General features: G+C 44.6%; 1 long non-coding RNA gene across 2 annotated transcripts in view; it reads right to left on the reverse strand.

The window, feature by feature from the left end:
• LOC109283254 (uncharacterized) overlaps positions 1–16,300 on the reverse strand; it is a 106,755-nt gene that overhangs the window by 55,845 nt on the left and 34,610 nt on the right. The window contains exon 1 of one of the 2 annotated variants that reach the window (XR_009463984.1): positions 501–594. The exons of the other annotated variant lie outside the window; for it this stretch is intronic. This is a non-coding gene — a long non-coding RNA (uncharacterized LOC109283254). Of the gene's footprint in view, positions 1–500; positions 595–16,300 lie in introns of those variants that run through there. 2 annotated transcript variants of the gene reach the window in all.

The following is a 16,300-nucleotide window of genomic DNA, read 5'->3' on the forward strand; positions in this document are numbered from 1 at the left end:
CTGTACCTCTACTTACTGCTCACCCAGGCTCTCAGTTTCAATCTGTCCTGAGCTGTAGATGGGGATAGGGCCAACACCCATCACTTCTGATGGCTCAGGACACACATTACTGGTCTTCTTTGACTAGCAGATCTGTACTTGCAGTGTTGTCACCTTAAGTTAAAGTGTGGAAAAGTGATGATGGCAGAAGAACCCTTGGGGCTGTCTGAGGAATTTGAGAGACAGGCAGAGAAGTAAGAGACTGGATTCTGTTGGAAGAACGACATCTGCTAGGTTTAGACAATCTCTTCCTCTGATTTTCTTACATTTATTTTTAACTCCCAAAGCTAGCTGGCAAATACATTAAAGTTAAATGTCTCCCAGGCTTCTTGCTGCTGAACAAAGATTCTCGTCTAGTTTCTAACATGGATTTCATTTGTTTCCTTTTACCAAAAGGCCAAATCAATTCTTGAACCATCAACACAAAGCTCTTTCTTTCAAAAAGCAGATCAATAACTCACCATTTGGATGCTGTTGCACAGGTAAAGTTCTTCTGAATACATGGTAAGTCACAGCCACTGATGAGAGTTATTGCTGCATCAATGGCAGTTAATGACATCCTGTGAATGAACAATGACAGCTGATTTGCTTGTGTTCTTAGTGGCAGTAAGAAAAACAGCTCCACACGTTGCCTTTTATGGCATGTGAATGAAAGACGTCAATACTTCTGCACTGAGGGTAGCCTGAATTTTTCTAATGTTATCCAAAACATTTATTTTCTTTCCTCTCAGACTGTGTACGGCGCTGAAGTATGGGGTTATGCCGCTAGTAATGATGTAGACATACCTCAGAACAAGTTTCTTAGGGCTCTTCTGGCTCTTCCTCCTTTAACTCCTGCATCTTGTTTGAGATTAGAGACGGGAATGGATTTTATTTTAATTAATATTATTATAAGAATGGCGGGATGTTGATTTTAAATCCTGCCCCTTTTACCATCCTGTCTACTTAAATTATGCTACATAGAAGATATTAATAATCCCCCTCCTCTCCATTCACCCTGGTTAGCTTTTCTTTCCCACACTTTTGCACTTTCTGGGATAGGGTACTGTCTCAAAGACAATGAAAGATTTTTCTCCCCCATAGAAAAGGTTCGGGTTTTCCAGAGGATACAAGATATTGCCAGGCAGAATGATTTTTGCAGTGGCTACGGCTACTCACATTGCCCCTTTATATACTCTTTGGAAATTAGATTGGGGGGAAGGTATTTACAGTTGGATCTCAGTAATAAATGGAGATCCTCTTAGATGAGACTTAGGACTGAACAGATGCCCACAGCTGTTCTGGGTGGACATAGATTTTCCATTCCAAGGGCTAAAAGATGTAGCCCAGTCTGTCTAGGAGTTGTGGATGATGCTATCCACCATTAGGCCTGTGTGAAGTAGCTAGTATTCTCTTTGGATTCAGATTTGGCCGATTCAGGGGACAGTGATTGGATTCGGTGATTCGAATCACTGTCCCGAATCTATTCGGACGAATTTAATTCGGAGATCCGGCTGCTGTTGAATCAGCTGAATCTCCGAATCACACAGGCCCATCCCCCCCAGCCCGGCAATGGCTGCCCCGCCCATCCCAGCTCTCCGCACTTTGAAAAAAAAAAGCCCCGACTCAGCGGGTGCTGCCGGGTGAGGGGGCAATCCCTGCTACTCCCCACTGCCCCATGCTGTGTGGGGGGGCTCTCCATGAGCTCCCAATACCCACCCCTGCACTGTCCCAGCTCCCTCCTATGGCTGCCCCACCCACTGCAGCTCTGGCCCTTTAAGAAAAAAAACCTGAGAAAACCCTGGGACTCACCATTCCTGCCTGGTGGGGGGTGATCCCCGCTGTCCCCCACTGCCCTGCACCACGTGGGGGGCTCTGCATGAGTCCCCTGAAGTCCCGAGGCCATTGCAGGAGTGATGAGACCCCAGACTTTTCTCCATTTTTTTTTCTTAAGGGACCAGAGCTGTGGTAGGTGGGGCAGCCATGGGAGGGCTGGGGGAATGGGGAGGGACATCACGGGGCTCATGCAGAGCCCTCCACATAGCATGGAGCAGTGTTGGGGGTAGCAGGGATCACCCCTTGCCTGGCAGCCCCCGGTGAGCACTGGGGCTTTTCTTAAAGGGCTGGAAGCTGGGGTGGGCGGGGCAGCCATGGGGCGGGGCTGGGGGAGCAGGTGGGGGTCGGGGGGGCTGGGGGAGCAGGCAGAGGTTGGGGCCTTGCCAGGGTCCCCCCATGGTCCCCTCCCTCCTCCCCCAGCCCCCTTCCCATGCCCATATTTACCAGCTGCAAGTCCAGCTGCATCTCCCTGATGCAGTCAGTGGGGACTGCCCAAATCATGAAAGCTCTCTGAATCTTTTCCGAAGATTCGGAGAGCTTTGAATTGATTTGGATGTTTTAACTGGTCCCCTGATTCGATTCATATTCAGAGATTCGGCCACTGAATCGGGCCGAATCTCCTCTGAATCGAATCACCACCCAAAGCTTTGCACAGCCCTAACCACTATGTATTAGAATGTTCTTTATATAATGACATAAGGAGAACCTATTTATTACCGTACTTGCAGAAATTGATACATTTCTCAAACAGAGAGAAATCAATCTGGCTTCTACAGCAAACAGATCCACATGTAGTAAACCGTCTCGCAATTTTTGCTTACAAGGCTGGGGCGATTAGAGTTAAATATCCTTTATTACTAATATAAGTGATACATTTTAACATTAGATTTGATTGTGTTGTCTCAATTGTGGATCTATCTTCAACAATATTATAGATTCATGTCTTGATTTACTACTATATTTATATTAATAATGTTTTTATGTTGGTGGGCTCTATTTTAAGTATAATATTTGTAGTTTGGTTACTTTGTTCAAACTTATTTATATTATGGTTGTATGTGTATTATGTCATCTGCAGGAGCATGGCATTTATCCAGAATCCTTAATAAATTGAATTGAATTTCCTCTTCTCCCTCCCAGACTTTTGAAATGATTGGTTCTAGAATCTCTGCCATGTATAGCAGAACAGTCCAGACATCTGCCACTTCAGAATATTACATAAATAGAAGACATAAGTTGACTTTTCTTCACCCCATTGCCACAGCCCATGACACCACTACCCAGTCCCCTGTCTGACTGCAGGCTTTACTCCAGGGGCAGGCAATTATTTTAGGTGGAGGGCCGCTTACTGAGTTTTGGCAAGCCATCGAGGGCCATGTGACAGGCAGTCAGGGGCAGATAAATATTAATTTTTGAAATTTTTTAGGGGCCCTGTGGGCTGGATAGAATGGCCTGGTGGGCCCCTTCCTGCCCACGGGCCATGTTTTGCCCACCCCTGCTTTACTCCAAGCACCTGCAAGGAATCGTAACTTTACCCTGTGGATATGTACAATGTGTGGCAGAAATAAATGACAAAGATAAAGCACAAGCTATTCACCTTGGATCCCATCTGGACAAATTATGTCAGTCACCCTGAAAGTTACCTACATGGTCTTAGCAGCACAAACGTTAAGACTTTCTCTGTTAGTTTCACTAGATGTTGATCTGACATAAGCACCACACTGGCAGTGCTGTAGGAGGTGCTGGCTCATAAAATGTAGGCTCTGTTTTCAGTGACTCAAAAACATCCTCTCCATAGTAGACCCAGTCTCTTCTGGCAAGCAGTTCCACAACCGAAGACCAAAAATGGAAATATGGACTGTCTAGAGTAGTAATTCTCTACCTTTTTAGCCTCAAGGCACCCTCCATAATTTTTCTGAATTTAGTGGCACCCTGGTTGAGAATCACTGAGCTAGAATCATAGAAATTGAGGGTTGGAAGGGACCTCAGGAGGTCATCTAGTCCAACTCCCTGCTCAAAGCAGGATCACCCCCAACTAGGTCATCCCAGCCAAGGCTTTGTCTAGCTGGGTCTTAAAAACCTCCAAGGGTGGAGCTTCTACCACCTTTCTGGTATCCTATTCTAGTGTTTTACTACCCTCCTAGTGAGAAAATTCTTCTTAATATCTAACCTAAACTTCCCTTGCTACAACTTGAGATCATTGCTCCTTGTTCTGTCATCGGCCACCACTAAGAACAATCTAGCTCCATCCACTTTTTAATCCCCTCTCAGGCAGCTGAAGGCTGCTATTAAACCCCACTCAGTCTTCTCTTCTCTAGACTAAATATGCCCAGTTCCCTCAGTCTTCCCTCATAAGTTATGTCCCCCAGCCCCCCCACCATTTTTGTTGCCCTCTGCTGTACTCTCTCCAATTTGTCCACATCTTTTCTGTAGTGGGGTCCCCAAAACTAAACACAGTACTCCAGATGTGGCTTCACCAGAGCTGAATAGAGGGGCATAATTCCTTCCCTTGATCTGTTGGTGATACTCCTACCAATGCAGCCCAGTATGCTGCTAGCCTTCTTGGCAACAAGGGCACACTGCTGGCTCATATTCAGCTTATTGTCCACTGTAACTGCCTCAGGTCCTTTTCTACAGAGCTGCTGCCCAGCCAGTCAGCCCCCAGCCTGTACAAGTGCATGGGATTGTTCTGTCCTAAGTGCAGAACTTTGCACTTGTCCTTGTTGAACCTCATGAGATTCCTTTTGGCCCAAGCCTCCAATTTGTCTAGGACACTCTGAATCCTAGCCCTACCCTCCAGCATATCTACTATTCCTTCTACCTTGTTGTCATCTGCAAAGTTGCTGAGGGTGTACTGTATGCCATCTTCCAAGTCGTTAATGAAGACATTGAACAAAACCAGCCCCAGGACTGACCCCTGGGGCACTCCACTTGATACTGGCTGCCAACTAGACATCAAGCCATTGATTACTACCTTCTGAGCCTGATGCTCCAGTCAGATTTTTATCCATCTTACAGTCCATTCATCCAACCCATACTTCCTTAGCTTGCCTGTGAGACTGTTGTGGGAGACTATATCAAAAGCCTTGCTTAAATCAAGGTCTATCACATTGACTGGTCTCCCCACATCCACACAGCCATTTATCTCATCATAGATGGCAATCAGGTTGGTCAGGCATAACTTGCCCTTGGTGAATCCATGCTGACTGTTCCTAATCATTGTTTTCTCCTCCAAGTGCTTAGAAATGAATTCATTGAGGATCTGCTCCATGATTTTTACAGGGACTGAGGTGAAGCTGACTGGTCTGTAGTTCTCTGGATCTTCCTTTTTCCTTTTCTTAAATATGGGCACTATGTTTGGCCTTTTCCAATTATCAAGGACCTCTCCTGATTACCACGAGTTTTCCAAGATGATGGCCAGTGACTCTGCAATCTCATGAATCTAAATTCAGAAAAGTTCTGGAGGGTGGCCTTGAGGCTAAAAAGGCTGAGAACCACTTATCAACTTGGTGGTAGGTGACGGCAACAGGGATAGGCCCTCATCCAGCCATGTCATGTTCTTTCCATTGTCTACTCTCTCCCTGGCTATGTACCTGGCGGGGAAAGGGAGGACCCCTTCACCAAGGCTGCTCTTTCAGGGTCTTGCACACTGGTGACCAGAGCCATCTTCCCCCCATAGCCCTTCCCACTGACCCTATGAGCATAAGGAGATCTGTGGGGGGGAGATGAGTTAGGCTGAAAAGCATTGCTTCACCACCCCGTGTCTGCCTGCCCACCATGGCAGAACACACTGCTCAGAGCAGGGGGAAGCTGGCATAAGGACTGCCATGGTCAGGGAATAGCAGTGACAATCTCCAGAGGAGATGCTGGTGTGGGTGCAGGATGCACTATGCACTACAAGATGCTGGTGTGGGTGCAGGGTGCACTATGAGGAGAGTGCTTACATTCTCACATAGGGGCCAGGCACCATAGCACCCTTAAAAGGATCACTGTGTCATCCGAGTTGACAATTACTGATCTACAGGAAGGAGATGCATACAATGTTGGAAGACTGGGAATAAAAACTAGGAGAGGCAGCAGACAAGGAAATACATTGCTGTGTGGTATGGCATACCAAAAGGTCTCTAGTGATTCTGGGTTGGATATGCAAAGCAGAGAAAAGGCAGTTCTTCTTCCTAAGCACTGGTGGGTCCATACCAGCAATGCTCCAGTCAGTTCTCAGAAAGTTGACCACCAGAAAGATGTCATCTGCATGGAAACATACATACACTGTCTGAGTAACAGTTAGAGATGAAGCTTATAGCCATGTCCAACTATGTGAGGGGCTAAAGAAACCAAAGACACAGTTTGATGGGTGCCAAGGTGGATAGTTTCAAACAGAGGAGGAATATGAGCAAAGGTAACTCAAGATCAACACTAGAATATTTCCTAAGGTTACGGTCTGGAAGTGAACAAGATAAAGCGTTGTAGAATATGCAAACAATCCTGCATTAAGTAGAACATGTCAAGGGAAATTAGCTAGATGAATCAAAAGATCTTTGCTGTCTCTAACTTTTCTGTTTCTCTACTGCAAACCATGTAGCAAGCAAACCCGGTAGCTAGGATGCCCATCACCTTGGTACCCCAGAACAGACAAAAACCAGAAGAGAATGTTATTACTGAGTTAGGTTTGTATACAGAAAGACTATGGCTGAGAGAGTACAGAGCTGAACAAGATAGGCCTGTCACCTGGACATGATCAACACTGAATGGAATTCAGAAAGGACATTTTCTTGAGATGAAAGAGAAGGAAAGAAATTAAGACTGGGACTAGCAAGCTCCGGACTGATGACAGAAAGAGGCCACTCAGCGTCTTTTTTTCCCTCTCCTGGTAAGGCTTTGCTTGCTGTTTCCCATCTCATCTGTGTAGTAATGTGAATGTGCCGCTTGCTCAATTAGGGTCATGGTGAGACTCGTTACATGTTTCACAAAATTTCATTTCAATTGTGCTTGAGGTTTCACCACTTAAATACCTCAAGCCAGAAGCAATAGCTCTGCACAGCAATAACAACAAGAAAGAAGATGAATAACAGTAATGAAGAATGGCAAAGCCTTTTTGAAAAAGATTCAACCTCCAAGTGTTTTAGCACAAGAAACCTTGTTAAAACCTTCTAGGAAAAAAAAAAAAAAGCCCCCGAAACTATACCCAAGCTAGAAAAGCAGCTTCAAAATAGGGATTGAAGATAAAAAATTTCATTTGTAAAAAAAAAAAAGCTAATGTAGGAAGAAAGTACGGGTCAGTGCTCAGAGCAAAGATTTGGAAGCGAGGAAGGCCAGAGTTCTCATTCTACCACTCTTATTAGTCTGTTCTCTTCAGGTTCTTGTACAACATGAATCACCACGTTGCCAGGGCTCTTACCAGCATCTCAGCTTCCTTTCTAACTTTGCCTACATTTTCCCATCTGTAAAATGAAAATTATTTTACAACAGACCTATATAAAAATTAGTTAGTTTGACTTGGCTTAATACTTGGCCCTTACCACTTCAAAGCATGGAAAAACCTGAAGGTAGTGATAGAAATGCTTGATAATAATAGCTGTTGGCATTTGACTTCCATCTTGAATGTCTGAGAATATTTTGGAAATGGATTACCTCACCCATCACTGCAATGGAGCCCTCAACCTGGAGTTGCCATAGCCATCCTATTCAGCTTTTAAAATATATTTTTCTTCCTGGAGGACAGGAAATGAAGAAATTAAAGAGGCAGGCATTAAGGCATCTTGCAAGAGAAAGCTATTTTTTTCTGATTTGCTTCAAAAATGAGAGAGAGAGGCAGTGTGATACAGCTGAATAGGTAGTGGGACCACTCCTTATGCACCCATGTTTGTGTGGCCATGCAGGAATCATACTCTCTGTGGCACAGAACAAACTACCCTTAATGGAAAGCCAGGATTTATCTAGACCCTTCACTTTCCCCACAACAAAACTGGTAAAACACCTCTCACTAACTGAAAGATCCTCTGGGAGAGATTCATTAAACAGAGACAGGAGATGACTGGAAAATATTTTTTGCCCTTTTTCTTTAATTTAAACAACAGGTTCATGCTCATGCTCTTTACTCCCTGAGAACTAGAGAACAAATCTACTGCCAGGAATGTTTATGGAAGCTGTGAATTTTAAGGGAATATTACAAAGTAACTACAGAGAAGAGTTTCATCTTTGTAAACATGAATATTTGCATGATGAACCTGACTGCAGTCCCAGTTTGGGAGAGTTTCCTTTTTCCTTACCCAGGTACTTAACACACCTGGTTAAGTGTTGTTCTGAATTGGAACTTGAAACAGTCATGCTCAGCTGATTCCAACAGAAGCAAATCCCTGTGATCAACTGCACGTTTGTGTTCAATCAGAACAGCCTGCATTTTGAGTACTCTCAGCAAACTGATCACAAACCAGCTACAAACTAAAAATAATTCACACATGATTGAATAAATAATTATAAATTCCAGAAAAAAAACTGTCAAGTGCTCAGAGATTAACTTGCAAACCAAAATAGAAATTCAGCAAATAAGTTATTCATTATGAAAATTCACTTTTGATAAAATGCTGTCTTTGCAATGACTAACCTCCCAAGGCCTCCCTCCCTCCCCCCCCCCCCCGCCCGCCAAAAGTGCTATATAAGAATTAAATGTTGTCTTAGTATAATTTTGTAAATAAGAATTCTCTTTTTGTGTCAGTGGCTACAGTCTGCACTCACATACCACCGACCTGCCCGGTCTCATATAGACGGCAAAACTGCACAAGTTAGAAATGAAAGAGATGCAACATTTTACCTCTTTTCCAGTGCAGAATTGTGTTCTGTTCTCTAAGGATTGGCTCAATCCAATTCGAAATGTCCTTAGTGCATGGTCTACGAAATTACCTGATTGCAGAAACCAACTTTTCAGAACATACCAATTTCAATGCAAGTTTTGTCAGAAAAGATTTCTCAGGTCCAGAAAAGAATTTTTGGTTCCTGCCAACCAGCCAGTCCTAATTGGGCAATCAGGGGCAACCAGTTCCCTGGGTCCACAGGCAACAAGCCCCATCCACTCCAGCCTTTAAAAAATGACCCCAGCCAACAGTACCCTGTCTGGGCAAAGACTCTGGTGATTCCTCTTGACCCTTCTGAAGTCCCTTGACTTGCTTATTGGAAACTTTGGCTTTGACTCCTGGTGCACCCTGACTTTGACTTAGGCACTTGGCTTACCTGGAACTCTGGTCTCAAATCCTGGCTTACCCTGACTCTGGTTTTGAATCTTGGATCCCCATGAACCCAGTTCCTCGACTTCCCTTGATTACTAAAACAGTACCTACCTTGTAGATGGAAGTCAGGGGCCCTTGTCAGAATAAAATAGAGAAAGGACTTTGTGCCCGCCTGGTCTCGAACATCAGGTCTCATGCGGCTCTGGCCTGGAAGTTCGATGGTGCTTGCCTTACCATCCCTGGTGGTCTGTTGAGAAGGTGTTTGCTCCTGATATGGCCTTCCCCAATCTCTCCTGCCACGATTTTGAATATTATTTCAGTGGAGGATCCGACCACATGGGGTTTCCCGATGGCGGAACATATATCCAGTGATCTTCTGCGAGGCTCCACCTCCCCTATACCTCACCCTTACTCCACACCTAGATGGGCCACGGTTGTCTTCCCAGCCAGGCTCCTGACTGTCGAGCCCCCTGATCACTTTCATAGGAGGGGATACTCCCTGCTACCGCTAAGGCACTTTATTCTCTAAGACCAAAAAACAACTCCAGGTTTTACCTACCACTAAGGCTCTAACAAGAGCTCTGATCCTCAGCCCCTCCAAAATGGGGAAACATAAAACCCAAAGAAAACCTAATATTAAACTACGAGGGATCCAACAGCTCCCTTGCCGGACCCTTCCGCTAAGTTGCCGACTATCCGGCCTTTGATACAATGGGTCTAGGTTAAGCCCTGTATGTGGCCAGGCTGACACTACTCTTCTCCCCCGACACCCAGCTTTTTGTGTCTCCCCCTGTGGTCCCTCGGTGGGAGCCTGTCCTCTAGTTACTTGCTGGGTTGGTGCCACGCTGCTAATGGTCATGCTTCGCAGCTCCTCATGCTGCCTTTGCCTCCCGTCATCAACTTGGTATGCCTCTCTGGCTTCTCCGCTGCCCTCAATGGTCCGACCTGGTCTGGTGCAGGGAGTTGTGTTAGCCTTTCTGGCCCCTTCGTTATAGCCACTGGCGTCGGGGTCTCTCTGCGCCCTTCTGCTCCTACACCCAGGTTCCCGGCCATAGGGAGCCACCTCTGGCTTTCGACTCCTTCTGCTGCAGCCGGCGGTCTCTGGCTTGCAGCTCGTGCTGGAGGGTTCTTCCCCAATGGGGAAAGCAGCCTCCAGCTCTCCATGCTCCCATGGGAGCTTTGAACAGCCATCTCCTGCTGGTGCCCTTGCCAGCACCCTTATGCCTCCTTCCTCTTTGCCGGCGGCCCATTTTATTTCTGCCAGCCGGCAATCACCGCTGACGTCACCGGCCGGCTGCAGCTGTATAAAGGCGCGGCTGACGATCTGTGCGGGTTCCTCCTTGGGTTCCAGTTTTGCCGTGGGTCCTGCTGCAGTTAAGTATTTCCCTTTGCTTTTTCCTCCATTCCCCTCTGTGGGTTCCTGTCCCCAGGGCTCCCCCCTGGTATTTTGGGGTCCTCCCTTCTGTTTTTCCCTGTGACAGACTTGAACCTCAGTTAACTCTGTCCTTGGCAAATATCCCAACTGAAGGCAGGGTAGATTTGCACCTTAGAGACTAACAAAGTATCCTAATCACCAGACTAGTGAATATTCTCTTTCAAAAGGTCTCAATTTTGTCCCAGTGTAGAAGACATTTTCTGAAATCTTAATTTTTTTCACAAAACAGGAAAAATTGTTTTCAGTGAAGGTCTGGTCCGAAGCAATGGGGTTTCCACCACTTTCTTTCTGAGACTATCACACCATATAATATCACTGCTAAGATATTTTTCTTCACAGCAGACTTAATCCTGGCATTTTGATAACAAAGAGAGAGTGCAATACACACACGGATCAGGACTCTCTGATACAGTTCTCAAAGGTGTATGCCACTTCAGTGATCCATGCTAGTTAACACCTGCTTTGTGTTCCTGGAGCAGCACAAACTAGCTGGAGCATAATAGTGAATCTGGTGCATGAATGATTTCAGATCATTATAAAGGACAAAGAGGTGGCAACACAATGATGACATTTCTGCTTACAGGCACGTGAATCAGCATTTGGCAAAAGAGCTGTATTGACAGCTCTGGGGACCTATGGCCACTATTTATGCGCAGAGCAATACATAATAGATAACTACCATGGAAGCTTCTCCACTCTGCCTTGCCAGTGTGCTTCAAAGCTTGACTGGGGAATTTTATGTCTAAAGGCTGGGAGAGGGAGTGCAGTCTCTCTCTTACTTATTCAGTCCACAGTCTCTCTCTCAGGGCATGCCAGCTGGGAGATGACTTTTGTAAAAATACTACAGCTGGACTGAGACTAGCCCATCATGCAAGGTAACAACTCTGATACCTGATATAATTTTTATATTTGTTGGATTCATTTGGATACTAACCTATTATATTAGCAGAAACCACCAGTAAACTATAGCAGGGACATTCATTTTATAGGAGATCTTATGCTACATTAACAATCTCATTTTTAAAACAGAGGCAAATAACATGCTCAGAATCCCAGAAGACACCCAGAAAAGGACACCTGTCTCTTTGGAGAGTTTCCATTTATTTTTCGATCTCAGACAACATGTGCTGTAGTTTTTGCACTGCCTGTCGCCTACCAAGAACCATATCTGGGTCAGCAAGACACATGAGCAATAATTAAATTGCAGTGCTGCATGATGAACACCACAGCTTTGGCTTCCTTGATAACTCAGGCAGGGAGCAGTCTGTACAATTTAGTGCAGAGAAGCTAATGTTTTAACAAGTCTGCAGAGGACATGGTCCTCCAAAGGAGGAGAGAAAGCAAAGGTACCATTGGAAAAGCTAATTCTGTGAGGCAATCTGTGCCACTCATGAAGAGGTTGTACCAAGGCCCAGTGAACAATTATTGAGCTGCATAGTAGTGACCCCATTGGCAAAGCAAATCCATGTCCGAAAAGAGTAGAAGCAGTCAGGCAAGCACCAAAAGGAAATGCTGCCTTTAAAGATAAATATTGCAAACTGATTTTGCTTGCTAATAAGGCTATATATAGAGAGGGCTCCTTTTGATCCCAAGGTGTCCTTAAGTAATTCATAAATGGCATGACAAGAATGACTTATCTAGCACCAATGTGCAGCCACCTGGGCAGTACTTAGTAGCAGCTCTTTGATACGAGTACAGTTTAAGACAAGAAGGGAAAGTATCCAAGTGCAGGGTGAATTAAAAGAAGACGAATTACACAAGCTAGAACTTTACTAGGATACCCTGGCTACTAAACTTTCTCTTGTTCAAAATTGCTCAGAATCTCTTAATGCTCGCAAGTTATAATGGACTGTCATTTTGTGTGTCATCTGAAAAGACAGCAAGTCCAATGGTTTTAATTAAAAATAACCGCAGTGGCTTGGAGAGCACAAATATTTTTAAATGTTAAAAATAAAATTTAAACCAGTCTAAAATACTCATCTTACATTGGCCTCAGGGGCTGATCCTGCAGTCTTTAGTCAAGTAATTCTTACTTAGCAGTCACTTCACTGCAGTTAAAAGAGGTTCAGGTACTTCTCAGGAGTTGCTCAGTACTTTGTACTGTCAGACTTAATAGCTAGAATAATTCCAAGAAACCAATAGACTGGTGGAAGCATTGCAGTGTTGTGGCTTGCATGTATGTCTGCCTTCCTCAAGGAAAAGGTATTGGGTATCACTTTGATTTAAGTTTTGGATATTAGGTGTGCAGCTCTGAGGCATTCTTAGATAAAGCTGGATTTACAGAAGGTGGCAGGTCAAGATTTCTGGACTAAGAGTTCTTTCCTGGTTTATTTTTTTTCCTCCCCATAAAATTATACAATCTATTTTCACTGGAGATGGAAGCATTGAATGTCCTGATGTATTAAATTAACTCCTGGTTTAGATTACAGTGATCTAGAGAAATAGGCTCAGGATACGTTACAGGTGGAATTTTTTTCAAGCTAAATGTGCTGATGAATTTTTGAGCTAAGTTGTGTCCCAACCAATCCCCCATGTGTGCATAAAAATTGGATCATTACAAAGAGAGGCTGAGAAAACTTCCTATCTTCATCTCCACTGTCCCTTCTATGACACTGAAAATGTAAGTGGAAACGTACCTCAATTGATTTTTATTTTATTCTCAAAAGCTGCAATTGTCAAAACTGACTTGCATTCAATCAAGGGAACGCTTGACATTTGACAAGCTGTCATCAGAAAGACAAATGTGTCCAATCAGAGCTGGCTGAGGAGAGATGACCTTCACCACCATTTCTTGGTGTGCTGCAAACTAATAAATTAAGTGAAAGAGATTAGAGAGATAGGCAGATGGGAGGCAGTTTGTTGGACAATCTGAATACATTTCAGCAGTAGGGGAAGAATTATGTTGTCTTTTGAGATGGCCTTGGGAAATTTAGCATTCCTTGGGCTGCTTTTCATTTCAGAACCTCTGGCATAAGAAAGCAGCTCTCTCTGTTACTGGGAAAGTACTGTGCACAAAGCAATCAAAATGCACAAGGCATATTGGAATCCATTACTGATATTTACAAATAATGAGCTTATAGTAAGACATAGCCTAGATGCACTGACTGTCACAACCCGTTGCTACACTCATATACATAAAGCAGCAACAACAGGACCTATTGCATTCAGCTCCAGCAAAACTGGCCATCTCCCAGAGGGCAGCTCCACTACCTTGCGGAGAAGACGTAACTGATACATTCTTGAGTAGATCGACATATACCATTTGCCCAGTAGAGGGCAATCGTGTTAATACCTGGCCCAGCCACTTCCCTGCCATGGTGTTATTTTAATAAAGGCCTAACATCATGCTCTTCCTGCTTCCCCATGTGATAAGAGAAGGATCACAGCAAAAAATCTTCTTAGTGTATGTCTACACGTGCATTTAAGCATGACTAAATTTAATGAGCATTAAGCTAATACACATTAAGTGATTTTTGACAGATGCCTACACGTACAGAGACTTGGCACTAACTTTAGTGCCAAGTCCCTGAAGCTCTGCCATGTGCCCCTAATGGCTAGGCAGACCCAGCACTAAAGTTAGTGCCAGGTCACATCTACACATGCATTAATGCACTTTAACTAATCACGCCTAAATTGCAGGTATCAAATTTAGGTGTGATTAGCCTAATTTCACCATTTTTAATGCATATTAAGGGTGCACACACACACAGATGTGCGCTCGTAACATGCATTAAATGTGTAGACGTGTGCCTGTAGATGCGCCCTTAGGGTAGGAATTTCAAAATCTGGATCTGAGGAAGAATTGTGCAGTCTAGACCCATATCTTCACCTGCCACACCAATACGAGGACGGCAGTGCAAGAACCTGAGAGTCCTATGAGGTTGAACAGGTCACGCCAAGCTTTGACGCTACCTTGACTCTTCAGAAACTTACAAAGAGGCTTCTTTGCAGTCCTCCATTGACAAACTGTGAAGTACAGGTTGGGAAGAAAGGCACAAAAAGAGCAAGTTCTGTCTGTACCACCAAAACCCAGTGGTGACCCAAACACATTTTAGGCAGAAGTAATCTGTTCAGAAGGACAAGCACACATTAGTGTTGCTTCTGCAGTGCAGAGCATACCTGTTTGGGGAGGGGAGGAAGAGCAGTCACGATCAGATACAAAACTGGACTGGGAGCTCTCACAGCACCAGCACTGGTGGAGAGGTGGTGGCACTGGGTGTTCAGAAGCAGCAGAGAGATTTGACCTCCCCTATGTTAGACCTACAGGAAGTGCTGGGGGAGAAGCAGATAGTAGCAACCAGGGAACTCTGGGAGAATTCCAAGTCCAAACCATGCAGTATCAACTCAGGATCCAGAGTCAAAATTACCTACAAACAAAAGTTACCTGTCAAGGGTTAAAATTTAGCCCAGTGTAAAGAACCTCCAAACAGCCTCATACCAAGTGGCAGTCCTGCTGCTGCTTCCACAGCCCTGCAGGGTCCTTGGGCAGCAACAATTTTGCTATAGTTCTGCTGTAGTGCAGAAAGGAGGAGACAGGATTTGGAAATACCCACAGATGCTGGGGTGTAACAAGGCAGCTGGGCACCCAGAGCAGTGAGATGCATGGGGGCAGCAGTGACTTCTGGCTGCTGCTGTACCACTGGCGCAATCACATAGTTGTGGTGGCAGATGCTAGTTTTGTGGCTCTCGCCCCGCCTCTACTCCACTGGTGCCTAGAGCTACTGCCCCTCTTGTCCCACCTTAGTTACACTATTGCACAGATGTACTAGGCACTCCTAAGGGACTCCACAATTAGCCATGTGAAACAAGAGGGGAGGAGCAGCCAACAGAACTTCCTCTTTCATATGAGGAACACCTGGAGGAACAGTGGACCACTCTTATTGGTCTAAACCAAGCTCCTGCCATGACTGCAGCTGGATTTCTCCATTCTTACCTTCCTGTACACTTGCCAAGCCCAGCAACTTTTACTGATACTCTAATGACAATTAGGCCCTTAACTTAGAGCTTAACTAGGGCATAGGGCCATGATATGAAATGAATCTTGGTTCATAAGACTGAGAGGAAAAGCCTTCATAAACCTAATCTATTTTTATTTATCTGATTAGCTCTAATGAACTGAAAGTGGTTTTGGTTAGAAACAAGAATAATTAGCAGCAGCTGCTTTCAAGGTTTAATCAAATGTTGCATATGCAGTGTTTGACTTTGCAAACTCATTAGGCTAAGACTCCTGATGCTGTTGCTCAAGCATATCAAACCTGGGAATTTTCCTATTCCCCTTCTTCTTCTGACAAATCTTGCTTTAAACCTTGATGCTCTTTGTCAGGTTCCTCTCATTTCCACATTGAGTAAGAGGATTAGGGGATTGCACGTTGGCTTCAGGATGAGTTGGTCCATAGATAATAAAGCCTCCCTTACGTAATGTGTAAATGATCTCATCAAACACCTTCTGTTGCATGAAGGGTACATCTGAGGATATCTTCAAGGTCTCAAGCTCGGTGGGTACATGTTAGGCAGGGTGGGTGGAAAGCAGACAGAGGTTCAAGCATTTAAAAGCAGCCCACGCACCAAGATTGAAATAAAGTGAGTTTGGGTCCAAAACTCAAAGCAGGAACTCTCGGGTACAGACAAGAACTTTGCTATAGAAAAGGGGGTCTTTTGCTTGAGATCTCTCCTTTCATGCTTCAGAGGAGCATCCTGTGACTAGAAGTTTTGACTTGATGTATGCAAGGAAGGCTTGACTGAAGCTCAAAGAAATCATTGGGAGGATTTCCACAGAGGACATGTCTAC

Source organism: Alligator mississippiensis, chromosome 8 (genome assembly GCF_030867095.1).
Source record: "Alligator mississippiensis isolate rAllMis1 chromosome 8, rAllMis1, whole genome shotgun sequence".
Classification (NCBI taxonomy): Eukaryota; Metazoa; Chordata; order Crocodylia; family Alligatoridae; genus Alligator; species Alligator mississippiensis.